The sequence below is a fragment of the Oryx dammah genome, unplaced genomic scaffold (assembly GCF_014754425.2).
Source record: "Oryx dammah isolate SB20612 unplaced genomic scaffold, SCBI_Odam_1.1 HiC_scaffold_2, whole genome shotgun sequence".
NCBI lineage: Eukaryota > Metazoa > Chordata > Mammalia > Artiodactyla > Bovidae > Oryx > Oryx dammah.
Genome location: NW_024070186.1, coordinates 124996978 through 125013618, shown reverse-complemented (window position 1 = coordinate 125013618; position 16641 = coordinate 124996978).

Below are 16641 nucleotides of genomic sequence, written 5' to 3'. Positions count from 1 at the left end.
GTCCCATGACTTCATGGCAAATAGATGGGGAAACAGTGGAAACAGTGGCAGACTTTATTTTTCTGGGCTCCAAAATCACTGCAGATGGTGACTGCAGCCATGAAATTAAGACACTTGCTCCTTGGAAGAAAAGTTATCACCAACCTAGACAGCATATTAAAAAGCAGAGTTATTACTTTGCCGACAAAGGACCATCTTGTCAAAGCCATAGTTTCTCCAGTAGTCATGTATGGATGTGAGAGTTGGACTGTAAAGAAAGGTGAGTGCTGAAGAATTGATGCTTTTGAACTGTGGTGTTGGAGAAGACTCTTGAGAGTCCATTGCACTGCCAGGAGATCCAACCAGTCCATCCTAAAGGAAATCAGTTCTGAATACTCATTGGAAGGACTGATGCTGAAGATATAGCTCCAGTGCTTTGGCCACCTGATGGAAGAACTGACTCATTGGGAAAGACCCTGATGCTGGGAAAGATTGAAGGCAGGAGTAGAAGGGGACAACAGGGGATGTGCTGGTTTGGATGGTATCACCAACTCGATGGACATGAGTTTGTGTAAACTCTGAGAGTTGCTGATGGACTGGTGTGCTGCAGTCCATGTGTTCACAAAGAGTCAGACATGACTGAGTGACTAAATTGAATTGACTGAACGTATCCTTCTTGAGCCAGTTTCTCCTTGAAAACCTTCTGACTAATCCTGTTATCTTAAAATGTGTATTATGAGAGTAGGTCTGGTAAGTAAGATCTTTCTATTGTTAGTTCTAATCCTGCCATCCTAAACTGTAATGGGAGTGGGTCTAGAAAGGTCTTTACAGCCTTGAGACATTGTTTTGATTTATTTTAATAACCAATTAAAAATGTATATAGCTCCCTTGCTAAGATTAGTGAGGAGAGCACTCTCCGCCCCCTTCTGATGTCTATGTTAGAATCTTTCTCTGTCCCTTTTTACTTTAATAAAACTCTGCTATGCAAAAGCATTTGAGTGATCCAGCCTAGTCCCTGGTCCCAAACCTAAATCTTCTTTGGAAATCACAAATCTGACATTGTTCACCATAAGCTACTGGACTGAATAAAACAATCTATGTGAATACCACCTATTCATTGAGATGGGACTGATACAAGATCATTTAGATAAGTGGGATGACACACTTAAAAACTTTTAAGAGCAAGGTTATTGTGTAGTTATGTTTTCTTTTGGGGTACATTGGAGAGTTACTCAAACTCTCAAATTTAAGTATAACTCACACTGGATATTCAGGGCCCAAGTCCCTTTTCTCTCTTCCTCTTTTTTTTCCTATGCTTAACACACATAATCACAAACCTCACTATTCAGATCCCCGGTTTCTTTTTCAACCATTTCACAGTGTCTTTACCAATAGTCTATAAGTATGTATCCACTGGAAATGAGTAGTTTAGCAGGAAGTGTTTCCTGTTTTTATAAACAGAGACAAAACAAAGAAGCATGTTCTCTCTCGCCTTCCCCTTTCTGTTAGTCTCAGTTTTGGATTAGATGATTGGAACTGAAGCAATCATCTTTCAACCATGAAAACACAAGTATGAGGATGCACCTTATACTCTTGAAACAGTGAAGTGGAAAGGTGAAGATGTATATTTTGAGCAACTCATCCAATGCTCCAGTTGTCTGACTCTGAAGTTGGTTAAACCACCATTCATCAAGGTTTTTGCCACTCACATTGGCAAATACTAGTCTTTGGTACACTAAAATTGTAATTTGAATTTATGATCACTCTAAAATTTCTTTATAATTGTCAGATAAAGCAGCATATTTCTCTTTAGTTTTATATCCTCTTTTCAGACTGACTCTAAAATACTTAGTTCAGTTCAGTTCAGTTCAGTCGCTCAGTCATGTCTGACTTTTTTGGACCCCATGAATCGCAGCACGCCAGTCCTCCCTGTCCATCACCAACTCCCAGAGTTCACTCAGACTCACGTCCATTGAGTCAGTGATGCCATCCAGCCATCTCATTCTCTGTCATCCCCTTCTCCTCCTGTCCCCAATCCCTCCCAGCATCAGAGCCTTTTCCAGTGAGTCAACTCTTCACATGAGGTGGCCAAAGTACTGGAGTTTCAGCTTTATTGAAAACAAGATTATTTATCCTAGAAACAGGCAGTTTAGGCTATTGCAAAGCCTTTGACAAGTTTTACTACATTATGAAAGTCATAAAAATCACCTTAAAATGAACAAGATAATACTGACATTGACCTGTTCTTGGACTTCATTTTCTACAGGTTCAGTCATATTAGATAGAGATGAGTTTTCATTTCTTTGCTTTCCAACTTTATGTGTGGCAAATACAGTTTCTCTTCATGCTGCAAATATTGAGTTAAATCTCTATCTCTTAGTGTGTGATTCAAGGAAGACAAGCCTCAGAGAGCTAAATAGTGAAAATAATTATAGATAGTTCCACTTTCACAGCTTAAGTGTGGGGTCTTGCAACGTTAGGATTTTTAACTTGACATATAGCATTTGAAAAAAAATCTACTGTATTATTTTTCTTTCTAAACCTTGAAATAAAATCATGTTATACTCTGTGACACCAAAGAAAATGTGCTTTTGTTTTGAATTTGACCTTTTTGGTCCATAAAACAGGCTCTCGCATGTTCTAATTTCCAAGACCGATTAACCATTTTTCTAGAGTTTTATGCTGTCATCTTTGTAACTTCACCCTGAACAACACAGAGTTAAATAATCTCCTTTAAACAGTTCCTTTCATTTCTAAATTGAAAAAGAAACAATAGGTATGCAGAAAGATTATGGTGATGTTTCAAATACCTTTACAAGAATATCAAGGCAATATGTCATTTCAGACTACTATTAAAAAACTTCTATTGATTAGAGTGACATTTGTTGTTTAGAAGAAAGTAGCACTTTATTTTCTTATATTAGTTTGACTGGTTGAGGGGGGTATTTGTTATGTATAAAGCTTTTTTTTTTTTTATTTTTTGGCATTTGGCTTGTGCTTGGTATAATTATTATTTTGAGAAATAATTGTAAACTAATAAAAGTTTTACATTTCCTGAAATAAACTGTGGCATAATCTGAATGAATTATTTTTTCTTGGCCAAGTTTCCTTTGTTTTTTAAAAGTTGCAAAGATGTGAATAAAATCTATGTTGAGACTTCTGTTTTTGAAACACCAGAATTAATTTTTTAGCATAGTCCCTTAGGCTGATTATCATCTGAGTTTAAAAAGTACAAGCTTTTTTAAATTATAATTTAATAGAATAGACATCTTAAAATAAAGCAATGTTTTATAGGATACCATTGTATGTATGGGCTTCCTTGGTTACTCAGTGATGAAGAATCTGCCTGCCAATGCAGGAGACATCAGTTTGATCCCTAGGTCAGTAAGATCCTCTGGAGAAGGAAATGGCAACCTACTCCAGTATTCTTACCTAGGAAATCCCACGGACAGAGAAGCCTACACCAATAATTGTAGATATGCTTTTCCCCTATCTTCTCAGTTACTTTTAAATGGGATAAATAAACCCACAAGAGATGGCTTTACTATCTTCAAGGAAAATATTAGTACCACATGTTAATGAAGTTTTAAGTTCCAAAACAATTATGAATGCTAAAAAATAAGCAAAGAAAATTAAAACAACTTTATCAGAAATAACAAACATATCATCAGTTGTGTTCTGAAGTGGTTAGATTTGCTGGTCTTTAGGTTTACTTTACTTCATGAAACTAGAATTATAGTATAACAAAAATGCCAGTTTGGATGAGATCAGCTTTTTTTTTTTTTCCCTATAGGACTGTTCTAATGATAAAAATCAGAAATTTCAGTAATTCACATGATATACAAATGAATCTTTCCTGTGTCAACACAATTTTGAATCTATACAGTCTAATTTTTATCATATATATTAATTCAAGAACTTTACCACATTGTAAGCCTATCAACACTTTTCTTCTCCATGTTTAGTTCAAAGCAGTTCTTACAATGTTGATACTCAGAGCTTATGGAAATGGTAGTTGTTCAGATGGAAATAATTGCATTTAGAACTCTGTATCTAAGATGGCTGTATATTTGTTTATTTTCCCACATGACCAAGACTGTTCCATTCCAGAAGACAGCTTTCCAGGATCCAAATCACAAATGTACCAGGAATTTCAGGTAGGCTTTTCTATTTATCAGTAAACAGAAATATTAATTATGGCAAAGGCAGTAGTAAATTAAAGGTTGGCCCTATGTCTCAGGCTAGAGATCTATTTATTTGTTCTTCATCTGTGGCATAAAGTTACTGTAATTCTTCATAATGATTCATTGAACAAAGCTGACCTCACTTCATGGAAATCCTACTGGCTCCTAATCTGTCATTGTAGTCCCCAATGGAGAAGCACTTGTAAATGTGCATTTATCAAAAAACCATAAGGTCAAATATTACTGCTCCTATACTGTCATCAAGTTGTAATACAATAGCATTTATTGAAAAACATCTTAAATTTCTGATGATTCACAATACCTTATTGTCATTAGAAAATTCAGATAGACAGCTAAATAGATATAGTCACTTCTTATTAACTGCAAGTTATGTTCTAAAAGAAAATCACCACAAACACTGATTTGGTAAATGCTGAAGAAATGCTCTTAGAAGTATAGGGTTAGGTTTCTGCCAAACTCTGCTCCTAACATTTCTATCACATTATCAGTAGGTAACTTGTTTTAGGCATGGTGCTATTTAAAGATATGTAATATATAAGCAACAGTTAGAACTGGACATGGAACAACAGACTGATTCCAAATAGGAAAAGGAGTACATCAAGGCTGTATATGGTCACCCTGCTTATTTAACTTCTATGCAGAGTACATCATGAGAAATGCTGGACTGGAAGAAACACAAGCTGGAATCAAGATTGCCAGGAGAAATACCAATAACCTCAGATATGCAGGTGACACCACCCTTGTGGCAGAAAGTGAAGAGGAACTAAAAAGCCTCTTGATGAAAGTGAAAGAAGAGAGTGAAAAATTTGGCTTAAAGCTCAACATTCAGAAAATGAAGATCATGGCCTCCGGTCCCATCACTTCATGGCAAATAGATAGGGAAACAGTGGAAACAGTGTCAGACTTTATTTTGGGGGGGCTCCAAAATCACTGTACATTGTGATTGCAGCCATGAAATTAAAAGACGCTTACTCCTTGGAAGAAAAGTTATGACCAACCTAGACAGTATATTCAAAAGCAGAGACATTACTTTGCCGAATAAGGTCCGTCTAGTCAAGGCTATGGTTTTTCCAGTAGTCATGTATGAATGTGAGAGTTGGACTGTGAAGAAAGCTGAGCGCTGAAGAATTGATGCTTTTGAACTGTGGTGTTGGAGAAGACTCTTGAGAGTCCCTTGGACTGCAAGGAGATCCAACTAGTCTATTCAGAAGGAGAGCAGCCCTGGGATTTCTTTGGAAGGAATGATGCTAAAGCTGAAGCTCCAGTTCATTGGACACCTCATGCGAAGAGTTGACTCATTGGAAAAGACTCTGATGCTGGGAGAGATTGGAGGCAGGAGGAGAAGGGGAAGACCCAGGATGAGATGGCTGGATGGCATCACGGACTCGATGTACGTGAATCTGAGTGAACTCCAGGAGATGGTGATGGACAGGGAGGCCTGGCGTGCTGCGAATCATGTGGTCCCAAATAGTCGGACACGACAGAGCGACTTAACTGAACTCTCTTATTATAAAGTAAAAAAGTTTTTATTATTGAAAAGACCCTGAAAAATACTGTAATATATGAAATGGAACAAGTTACACAGAATCATGCTATTTAATGGTGTTTCAAGTCAGAAAATCTACACCATGTATGTCTTTGGCTGTTTTAAATTAGCGTTAATCTTGTTGGGCTTTATACAGTTTTCCTTTTTCTTCTCACTATAAATAAATTATGATAATTCAATTTTCTTAAATTTTTCCTTTATTTTGGATTATTATTGAAATTTAAGGTTAAAAGTTAATTATTTCTTAAGGCTCTTAGTTAATAAAAATGGTTAAATGAACTTACATCCTCCACATCCTTATAGTGTAAAGTTATGCTCATTTCATCTCAACAATTTTTCTGCCATTGAATATAATCATTAATACACATATACTCATAAACATACTTCCCACTATGAAATTTAGGTAAGCATTAACATTTTATTTCTTTTGTGTGCATATATCCTATTGTCTTTAAAATGAATTTATAACATTTTTTACCATTCATTTTCTCAGTTCTGTATGGCAGAACTTTTTGTCTTATTCATTTCTATGAACTCTTTTTTAATTAGTCCTTTGTCTATCACATGTATGGGCTTCTCAGGTGGCTCAGTGGTAAAGAATCTTCCTGCCAAATCAGGAGATGCAGAAGTCGTAGATTTGAATCCCTGGGTCGGGAAGAGTCCCTGGAGTAGGAAACAGCAACCCACTCCAGTATTCTTGCCTTCCGAAAATTCCAGGGACAAATAAAACTAGTGCCTTATGGCTGCATGCAGTCCATGAGGTCAGAAAGAGTTTAGCCGTGACTGAGCACTATCACCTGTATAGCAAATTATTTCTCCCAGTTTATCATTACAACTTTGTGTTTAATTGCCTCTCAATATTCATTATTTCTGTCTTCCCTATTTTCACAGAAATCCTATGTATTGTCTCAAACTCGTCCTTTAAAATCAATCCTTTCTCAATTAATGGTCATTCACCCCTCTCAGATTCTATCTTTGAAACATTTGCAGTCTCTCTTGAAATTTCTCTTTCTATCATATTCTATCTGTAAATTCTGACAGAAAATACTTATTCCAGTCAGTTTCCACTATCACCAATGCTAACAATTCACTCTGTGTCACCATCACTTCTCACTTGGCTTATTTTAGTATCTTTATGATTGAACTCCTAACTTCTATGTTTCCACATTTGCCCTTAGTCTATTTTCCACATAGTTACCAGAGTGATCCTATTAAAATGTCAGGTTATATCAGATCAACCCCACAAAAGTTTCTTCATAAAAGCCAAAATCCTAAAATAGCCTACTAGAGCTTCTTGATCTATAAACTCTTGAAACTCATCTCCCATCATTCATCATTCAACTTCACCATTACTCTTCTAAAACAAAATGGTCTCTGTTCTTCCTCAATCATGCCTTTAGTTCAGGGCTTTGTACTGGCTTTTCCCTATACCTGGAATGTATTAGGGAGTGAGTTGCTTGAAATCACTTGAAAACAACATCTCTACTCATTTATTATTACACTTACTATTTTCAAATGTACTTAAAGGTGACACATATATTCTCTATTAATAATACATTTAGTTAAAATCATCAATACTCCTTTTATAAGCTTCATGCTCAGTCAGTCACATTTGACTCTTTATGAGCTCCCTGCCAGGATCCTCTGTCAATGGATTTCCTAGGCAAGAATACTTGGAGTGGGTTGCCATTTCCTCCTCCAAGAGATCTTTCTCACTCAGAGACTGAATGCACATGTCCTATGTCTCCTACATTGACAAAGAAAGCTACATTAATGATCTAAAACAGTCTGCATTAAGGAACTATTTTGTCATAGAATCTTAGCAGTACATAATAGTTTTTAAAAAGTAATCAACCCTGAACACATGAATTAGTTTTAAAATAGCCCATCCTATTAAAAGATTCACTTTCAATAAATCACATTTATTCATTTTTAATAAAATTTGTCAAAATGTATGCTTTATGGTCTTTTGCTCAGTTATACTAGTTATATTTTCAATAACAATCATAAATATTTATTTTTAATATCTAGAGGATTTTACCACATTAAAGTTAAAACTAAGGCTATATTTTATTTACATATTTTGGTATGTTTGCAATCAGAGGGTCAGTACACATTCAAATGTAAATCAATATGACTTTCAAGGGAAAATTACAAATAAAGTGTTTAAAAGTTTTTGCTGTTATGGAGGAACATGTTCAAACATTTATAAATGAATGATGGTGGGTATGATGATTAGTTTTATGTGTCAACTCGGCTTTGTTATGGCCCCTTACTGTTTGATCAAACACTAGCATAGATGTTGCTGGAGAGATATTTTCATAATTCATTGATTTTAAGTAAAGCAGATTACTTTCTATAATGTGGGTGGATCTCATCCAATTAGCTGAGGATCTTGAAAACCAACCAACCAACAAACAAAAAAACTGAGGCTACCCAAAGCTGAAGGAATTCTACCTCAAGGGTGAAACATAGGAATTCCACATAGGTTTTTTGCCTATTAACATGATGAACAGATTTCAGAGGCTAGACTCCAACATCAACAGACAAAAATCAGTTGTTTTTCCAAACACAGCCTTAACTCAATAAAAATTAACACACTAATTCATTTGAGGTGGCAAGAATACACAGAACTGTACAAAAAAGATCTTCACAACCAGGATAATCACAGTGGTGTGATCACTCATCTAGAGCCAGACATCCTGGAATGAGAAGTCAAGTGGACCTTAGAAAGCATCACTATGAACAAAGCTAGTGGAGGTGAAGGAATTCCAGTAGAGCTGTTTCAAATCCTGAAAGATGATGCTGTGAAAGTGCTGTACCCAAGATGCCAGCAAATTTGGAAAATTCAGCAGTGGCCACAGGACTGGAAAAGGTCAGTTTTCATTCCAATTCCAAAGAAAGGCAATGCCAAAGAATGCTCAAACTACTGCACAATTGCACTCATCTCACATGGTCGTAAAGTAATGTTCAAAATTCTTCAAGCCAGGCTTCAGCAATATGTGAACCGTGAACTTCCTGATGTTCAAGCTGGTTTTAGAAAAGGCAGAGGAACCAGAGATCAAATTGCCAACATCTGCTGGATCATGGAAAAAGCAAGAGAGTTCCAGAAAAACATCTACTGCTTTATTGACTATGCCAAAGCCTTTGACTGTGTGGATCAAAATAAACTGTGGAAAATTCTGAGAGAGATGGGATTACCAGACCACCTGACCTGCCTCTTGAGAAATGTGTATGCATGTCAGGAAGCAACAGTTAGGACTGAACATGGAACAACGACTGGTTCCAAATAGGAAAAGGAGTACATCAAGGCTGTATATTGTCACCTTGCTTATTTAACATCTATGAAGAGTACATCATGAGAAACGCTGGGCTGGAAGAAGCACAAGCTGGAATCAAGATTGCTGGGAGAAATATCAATAACCTCAGATATGCAGATGACACCACCCTTATGGCAGAAAGTGAAGAGGAACTAAAAAGCCTCTTGATGAAAGTGAAAGAAGAGAGTGAAAAATTTGGCTTAAAGCTCAACATTCAGAAAACGAAGATCATGGCATCTGGTCCCATCACTTCATGGCAAATAGATGGGGAAACAGTGGAAACAGTGTCAGATTTTATTTTGGGGGGCTCCAAAATCACTGCAGATGGTGACTGCAGCCATGAAATTAAAAGATGTTTACTCCTTGGAAGAAAAGTTATAAGCAACCTAGATAGCATATTCAAAAGCAGAGACATTACTTTGGCGACTAAGGTCCATCTAGTCAAGGCTATGGTTTTTCCAGTAGTCGTGTATGGATGTGAGAGTTGGACTGTGAAGAAAGCTGAGTGCCAAAGAATTGATGCTTTTGAACTGTGGTGTTAGTGAAGACTCTTGAGAGTCCCTTGGACTACAAGGAGATCCAACCAGTCCATTCTGAAGGAGATCAGCCCTGGGATTTCTTTGAAAGGAATGATGCTAAAGCTGAAACTCCAGTACTTTGGCCACCTCATGCAAAGAGGTGACTCATTGGAAAAGTCTCTGATGCTGGGAGGGATTGGGGGCAGGAGGAGAAGGGGACGACAGAGGATGAGATGGCTGGATATTATCACTGACTCGATGGATGTGAGTCTGAGTGAACTCCGGGTTCTGGTGATGGACAGGGAGGCCTGGCTTGCTGCAATTCATGGGGTCACAAAGAGTCGGACATGACTGAGTAACTGAACTGAACTGAACTGAACTGAATTCCATTTACAAGGATATGGGTTCAATCCCTGTGTTGGGAAGATCCCCTGGAGAAAGGAATGGCAACTCACCCCAGTATTCTAGCCTGGAGAATCCTATGGATGGAGGAACTTGGCAGGCTACAGTCAATAGGGTCATAAAGAGTCAGATATGACTGTAGTGACTTATCATGTATGCATACAAAGAAATGTTTAGGAATACAATTAATAAATAAAGCAAAATAAAATTGTACACTGAAAACTACAAATCTTTTAAAAAGTTAAAAAAGTTAAAAAGTTAAAAAAGTAAATGGTAAGACATGCCACATTTAAGAATTTGAAGAATACTGTTAAAATATGTGTATGATGCAAAGAGAGTTACAGAGTCAATACAATCTGCATCAAAAAGTCAATGGTAGTTTTTACAGAAATGAAAAAATAATCTAAAATTCGCCTGAAATTTCCAAAGATCTAAATAGCCAAAAAAAAAAAGAGAGAGAGAAAAGAGAACCAAGCTAGAGGTCTCACACTTTCTGATTTCAAAACATATCACAAAGCTATAGAATGTAAAACAGTATGATATTGGCACAATGACAGAAATATAGACCAATGAAACTGAACAGGAGCTCACAAATGACTACATGTATATACAGTCAACTGATATTCAGGAAGAATGCCAAGAATATACAACAGGGAAAGGTTAGTCTCATTAACAAATGGTGTTAGTGGTGACTCACTTTAGATGTAAGGGCACACATAGGCTGAAAGTGAAGGTATACAAAGTAAAGGTATACAGACTGAAAGTGTGTATATACATATGAAAGCTCCAAATAAATTTCCTAAAAATAGGTTTTCCTCAGGTCAGAAAGCTCTGGTGTGACACTATCATTGCATAATGAAAAATGAAAAATATAAATTTATGCCACACTGAAATAATGCAAACTTCCTATCAGTTTTCAAGGACTGCTTTATCATTCAAAATAAATGATGCAACCTCTCATAAAATCTGTTTTATCTGAAGAACTTTTATATAAATGCTGACAGATTCTATGAAACCATTCTATATGATGACTAAATTAGAATTCATATTGACATGTTTTCATGTTAAAAATATTGCAATAATAATTCTTGTTTTACACTTATTTATATAGTATTTATAGAAAAATAATATAGATCCAAATTACTGTATAATATATAATTGAAAGGCACTCCAGTGTTTATAAGCATTGCTTATTTTTTACATCACTCATTATGTCTGTAGGAGAAATTGGCTTTTGTATATCATACAGTATAATAAATTATTCTGATATATTAATCTGTTCTTCAAATACATAAACATATAAACTCTTTGTATACTGGCAAGTCATATTTGCTTATTGATTCTTAAACTCACAAAATAGGTCAGTTTTTTTTTTTTTAATTTATTTATTTATTTTTAATTTTTACTTTACAATTCTGTATTGGTTTTGGCATAGATTGACATGAATCCACCACAGGTGTACATGCGTTCCAAAGGCACATATTTAGACATTATCTGAACCAACAGTGCATACTGATTGCTTGGGTATATATTGAATATATATAATATATTTATTTAATAAAGCTGAGTTTATTAATAAATAAAGCTGGGTTTATGTAATAAAGCCAGCTTTATTAAATAACTTATTTATTTAATAAAGTTGGGCTTAGAAAAGGAAGAGAATTTAGAAACAGGATTTTAAAAGGAAGAGGAACCAGAGATCGAATTGCCAACATTTGCTGGATCATAGATAAAGCTAGGGAATTCCAGAAAAACACCTACCTCTGTTTCATCAACTATACCAAAGCTTTTGACTGAATGTATTGGAGTGGGTAAATGTTCCCTTCTCCAGGGAATCTTCCCAACCCAGGGATCGAACCCAGGTCCCCCACATTGCAGGCATATTCTTTACCAGCTGAGCCACCAGGAAAGCCCAGGAATACTCGAGTGGGTAGCCTATCCCTTCTACAGTGGATTTTTCCAACCTAGGAATTGAACCAGGGTCTCCTGCATTGCAGACAGATTCTTTAGCAGATGAGCTACCAGGGAAGCCCTATGAATAGGGTAATAAACTATGAAAAGCTCTTAAAGAGATGGGAATAACAGACCATCTTACCTGTCTCCTGAGAAATCAGTATGTGGGTCAAGAAGCAACAGTTAGAACCCTATATGGAACTACTGATTGGTTCAAGATTGAGAAAGAAGTATGGCGGGTCTGTCTACTGTTACCCTATTTGTTTAATCTATATGATGAGCACATCATGAAAAATGCCAGGCTGGATGAATTAAAAGCTGGAATTAAGACATATGGGAGATACATCAGCAACCTCAGATATGCAGATGATACCACTCTACTGGCAGAAAGCGAAGTAAACTAAACAGCCTCTTGATGAGGGTGAAGGAAGAGAGTAATAGAGCCAGTTTAAACTAAATATTAAAAGAAACTAAGATCATGGCAGCCAGCCCCATTCAGTTCAGTTCAGTCACTCAGTCGTGTCCGACTCTTTGCAACTCCATGAACTGCAGCATGCCAGGCCTCCCTGTCCATCACCAACGCCCGGAGTTCACTCAAACTCACATCCATCGAGCTGGTGATGCCATCCAGCAATCTCATCCTCTGTTATCCCCTTCTCTTTCTGCCCCTAATCTCTCCCAGCATCCGAGTCTTTTCCAATGAGTCAACTCTTCACTTGAGGTGGCCAAAGTACTGGAGTTTCAGCTTTAGCATCATTTCTTCCAAAGAAATCTCAGGACTGATCTCCTTTAGAATTGACTGGTTGGATCTCCTTGCAGTCCATGGGACTCTAAACAGTCTTCTCCAACACCAGAGTTCAAAAGCATCAATTCTTTGGCACTGAGCTTTCTTCACAGTCCAACTCTCACATCCATACAGGACTACTGGAAAAACCATAGCCTTGGCTAGATGGACCTTTATTGGTAAAGTAATGTCTCTGCTTTTCAATATGTTATCTAGGTTGCTCATAACTTTCCTTCCAAGGAGTAAGCGTCTTTTAAATTCATGGCTGCAATCACCATCTGCAGTGATTTTGGAGCCCAAGAAAAATAAGTCTGACACTGTTTCCACTGTTTCCCCACCTATTTCCCATGAAGTGATGGGACCAGATGCCATGATCTTCGTTTTCTGAATGTTGAGCTTTAAGCCAACTTTTTCACTCTCCTCTTTCACTTTCATCAAGAGGCTTTTTAGTTCCTCTTCACTTTCTGCCATAATGGTGGTGTCATCTGCATATCTGAGGTTATTGATATTTATCCTGGCAATCTTGATTCAAGCTTGTGCTTCTTCCAGCCCAGTGTTTCTAATAATGTACTCTGCATAGAAGTTAAATAAGCAGAGTGACAATATACAGCACTGATGTACTCCTTTTCCTATTTGGAACCAGTCTGTTGTTCCATGTCCAGTTCTAACTGTTGCTTCCTGACATGCATATTTGTTTCTCAAGAGGCAGGTCAGGTGGTCTGGTATTCCCATCTCTTTCAGAATTTTCCACAGTTTATTGTGATCCACACAGTCAAAGGCTTTGGTATAGTCAATAAAGCCCCATTACTTCATGGCAAATAGAGGGGGAAAATGTGGAAGTATTGATAGATTACCTCTTATTGGGCTCTAAAATCACTGAAGATGGTGAGTGAAACCATGAAATCAGAAGACATTTGCTTCTTGGCAGGAAACCTATGACAAACCTAAACAGTGTGTTGAAAAGCACAGACATAACTCTGTTGACAAAGTCCATATAGTCAAGGCTATAGTCTTCCTGGTAACTATGTATGTTGTGAGAGCTGGACCATAAAGGTTGAGTGTGAAAGAATTGATGCCTTCTAACTGTGTCATTAGAGAAGACTCCTGAGAGTCCCTTGGACAGCAAGTAAATCAAACCAGTCAATATTAAGGGAAACCAACCCTGAATACTCATTGGAAGGACTGATGCTGAAGTTGAAACTCCAGTATTTTGGACATCTGATGCAAACTGTTGACTCATTAGAAGAGTCCCTGAAGCTGGAAAAAGACTGAGGACAGAAGAAGAGGGCATCAAAGGATGAGATGGCTGGAAAGTATCACTGATGCAATGAACATGAACCTGGGCAAACTTCAAGATGGTGAAAGTCAGAGGCCTGGCTTGCTGCAGTCCATGGGGTCGCAGAGTCCAACACAACTGGGTGACTGAACAAGTGTGTTTTACTAAAATGCATTGTGCCAGTTATAAGGGAATCTAAGTGTCATATACGTTGCTCTTCATACTATTTCAATGGCTATTAAAAATTTTTACTCACTCATTCATCTGGTCAGTTCTATTTATGAGCAATGCTTAGAGTGTATATTAACAATTCTCAAATTCTCATATTAAATGTGGTTAAGGAAGAGATTGGCCAGGTGTCTCTGTTGAAGAAATATAACTCCCAGAGAATATGTAGTAAGAAATCTACCTATACAGCTAACCCACAAGAAATTTCTAACCTGACTGATGGCACACAGTTCTATACCTTGTCTGGATAAAGTGCATTTAAATGAACTTTGAAGAGAAGGCAGTGTGACATTTTAAATCATGCAGCCAGAAGCAGAGTCTACAACACATAAGAAAAATTATGAGGGAACCCTCAAAGAATAAAAAGGTTATTCAAAGTGAAGGACTTATACCACAAATAAATAGAAGGTATATCTGTAAATATAGACAGGAACATATCACTCTTTCTTAGATTTCTTGGGAATGTATATATGATAGGATCATGGGAAGCAAGGAAATGGCTTTGCTTATATTTTCAGTTAGTGGTCAGGTGAAATTGGTGAATTTCCTTATCTAAATATGCGGGAGAGAGCAAAAGAAGGCATATTAATCTAAAAAATTATTGTAATATTCTTTCCAGTAATGCTTGGTGGTAAAATAATAATGCATATAGAAAAGGACACTCCAAAAAGATATTTTTAAAAGTAAATTAATATAGAAGATGGGACATAGAGATAAAAAATTAAATGTCAGAGATAGCTAGAGATTGAAGATACAGTTGTCCCATATAAATACAAATATATAATCATAAAATCTTAGATCTAAGGGGCTAACAGATTCTTAAACCTGAAGCTGAAAGTTGGAAACTGTAAAATTGCTCACCCTCATTGATAATGTACATTTGGTACACATTTGCATTATTTATTTACACAGGGTTTGAAGAGTCAAACAGAAGAACAAGAGAACAGCAATATCTTCAAAATGTGTTCATAAGGGCATTATTCAGAATATAACCTACGGTGGTGAAGTAGAAGGAAGAGCACAAAGAAAAAATGCAAAGAAATAGGAGAAATCAATAGAATGGGAAAGACTAGAGATCTCTTCAAGAAAATTAGAGAAACCAAGGGAACATTTCATGCAAAAATGGGCACAGTTAGAAACATTATGGACCTAACAGAAGCAGAAGATGTTCAGAAGAGGTGACAAGAATACACAGAACTATACCAAAAAAAAAAAAAAAACTTCATTACAGAGATAACCAAAATAGTGTGATCACTCACCTAGAGCCAGACATTCTGGAATTTGAAGTCAAGTGGGCCCTAAGAAGCATCACTGTGAACACAGCTAGTGGAGGTGATGGCATTCCAGTTAAGCTATTTCAAATCTTAAAAGATGATGCTGTTAAACTGCTGTGCTCAATATGCCAGAAAATTTGGAAAACTGAGCAGTGGCCACAGGACTGGAAAAGGTCAGTTTTCATTCCAATCCCAAAGAAAGGCAATGTCAAAGAATTATCAAACCACCACACAATTGCTCTCATCTCACATGCTAGCAAAGTAATGCTCAAAATTCTCCATTTTAGTCTTCAACAGTACATAAACCAAGAATTTCAAGGTGTTCAACCTGGATTTAGAAAAGGCAGACAAAAAAGAGATCAAATTGCCAACATTTGCTGGATCATAGAAAAAGCCAGATAATTCCAGAAAAAAAAAAAAAAAAAACATTTACATCTGTTTCATTGATTATGCTAAAGCCTTTAACCATGTGGATCATGACAAACTGAAAAATTCTTAAAGAGATGAGAATACCAGGCCACGTTACATGCCTCCCAAGAAATCTGTGTGCAGGTGAAGAAGCATCAGTTAGAACCAGACATGGAACAGCAGACTGGTTAAAAATTGGGAGAGTAATACATCAAGGCTGTTATTATCACCCTGCTTACGTAACTTATATGAAGAGTACATCTCATGAAATGACAGACTGCATGAAACACAAGCTGGAATCAGGATTGCTGGGAGAAATATCAATAATCTCAGATATGTAGATATAACTACCCTAACGGCAGAAAGAGCTTCTTGATGAAAGTGAAAGAGGAGAGTGAAAAAGCTGGCTTAAAACTCAACATTCAAAAAATTAAGATCATAGCATCATGCAGGTCCATCAGTTCAGTTCAGTTCAGTCGCTCAGTTGTGTCCGACACTGCGATCCCATGACTTGCAGCATGCCAGGCCTCCTAGTCCATTACCAAATCCAGGAGTTCACTCAAACTCATGTCCATCGAGTCGGTGATGGTATTGTTAGCACATTCTATTCAGTTGGCCAAAAATTTGTTCAGGTTTCTCTATAATATCTTATGGAAAAATGCAAATAAACTTTTTGGCCAACCGAATATACTGTTACACACATTAACTAGATTAAAGCTTAAAATATTTTTATATGTACTTTTGGGTC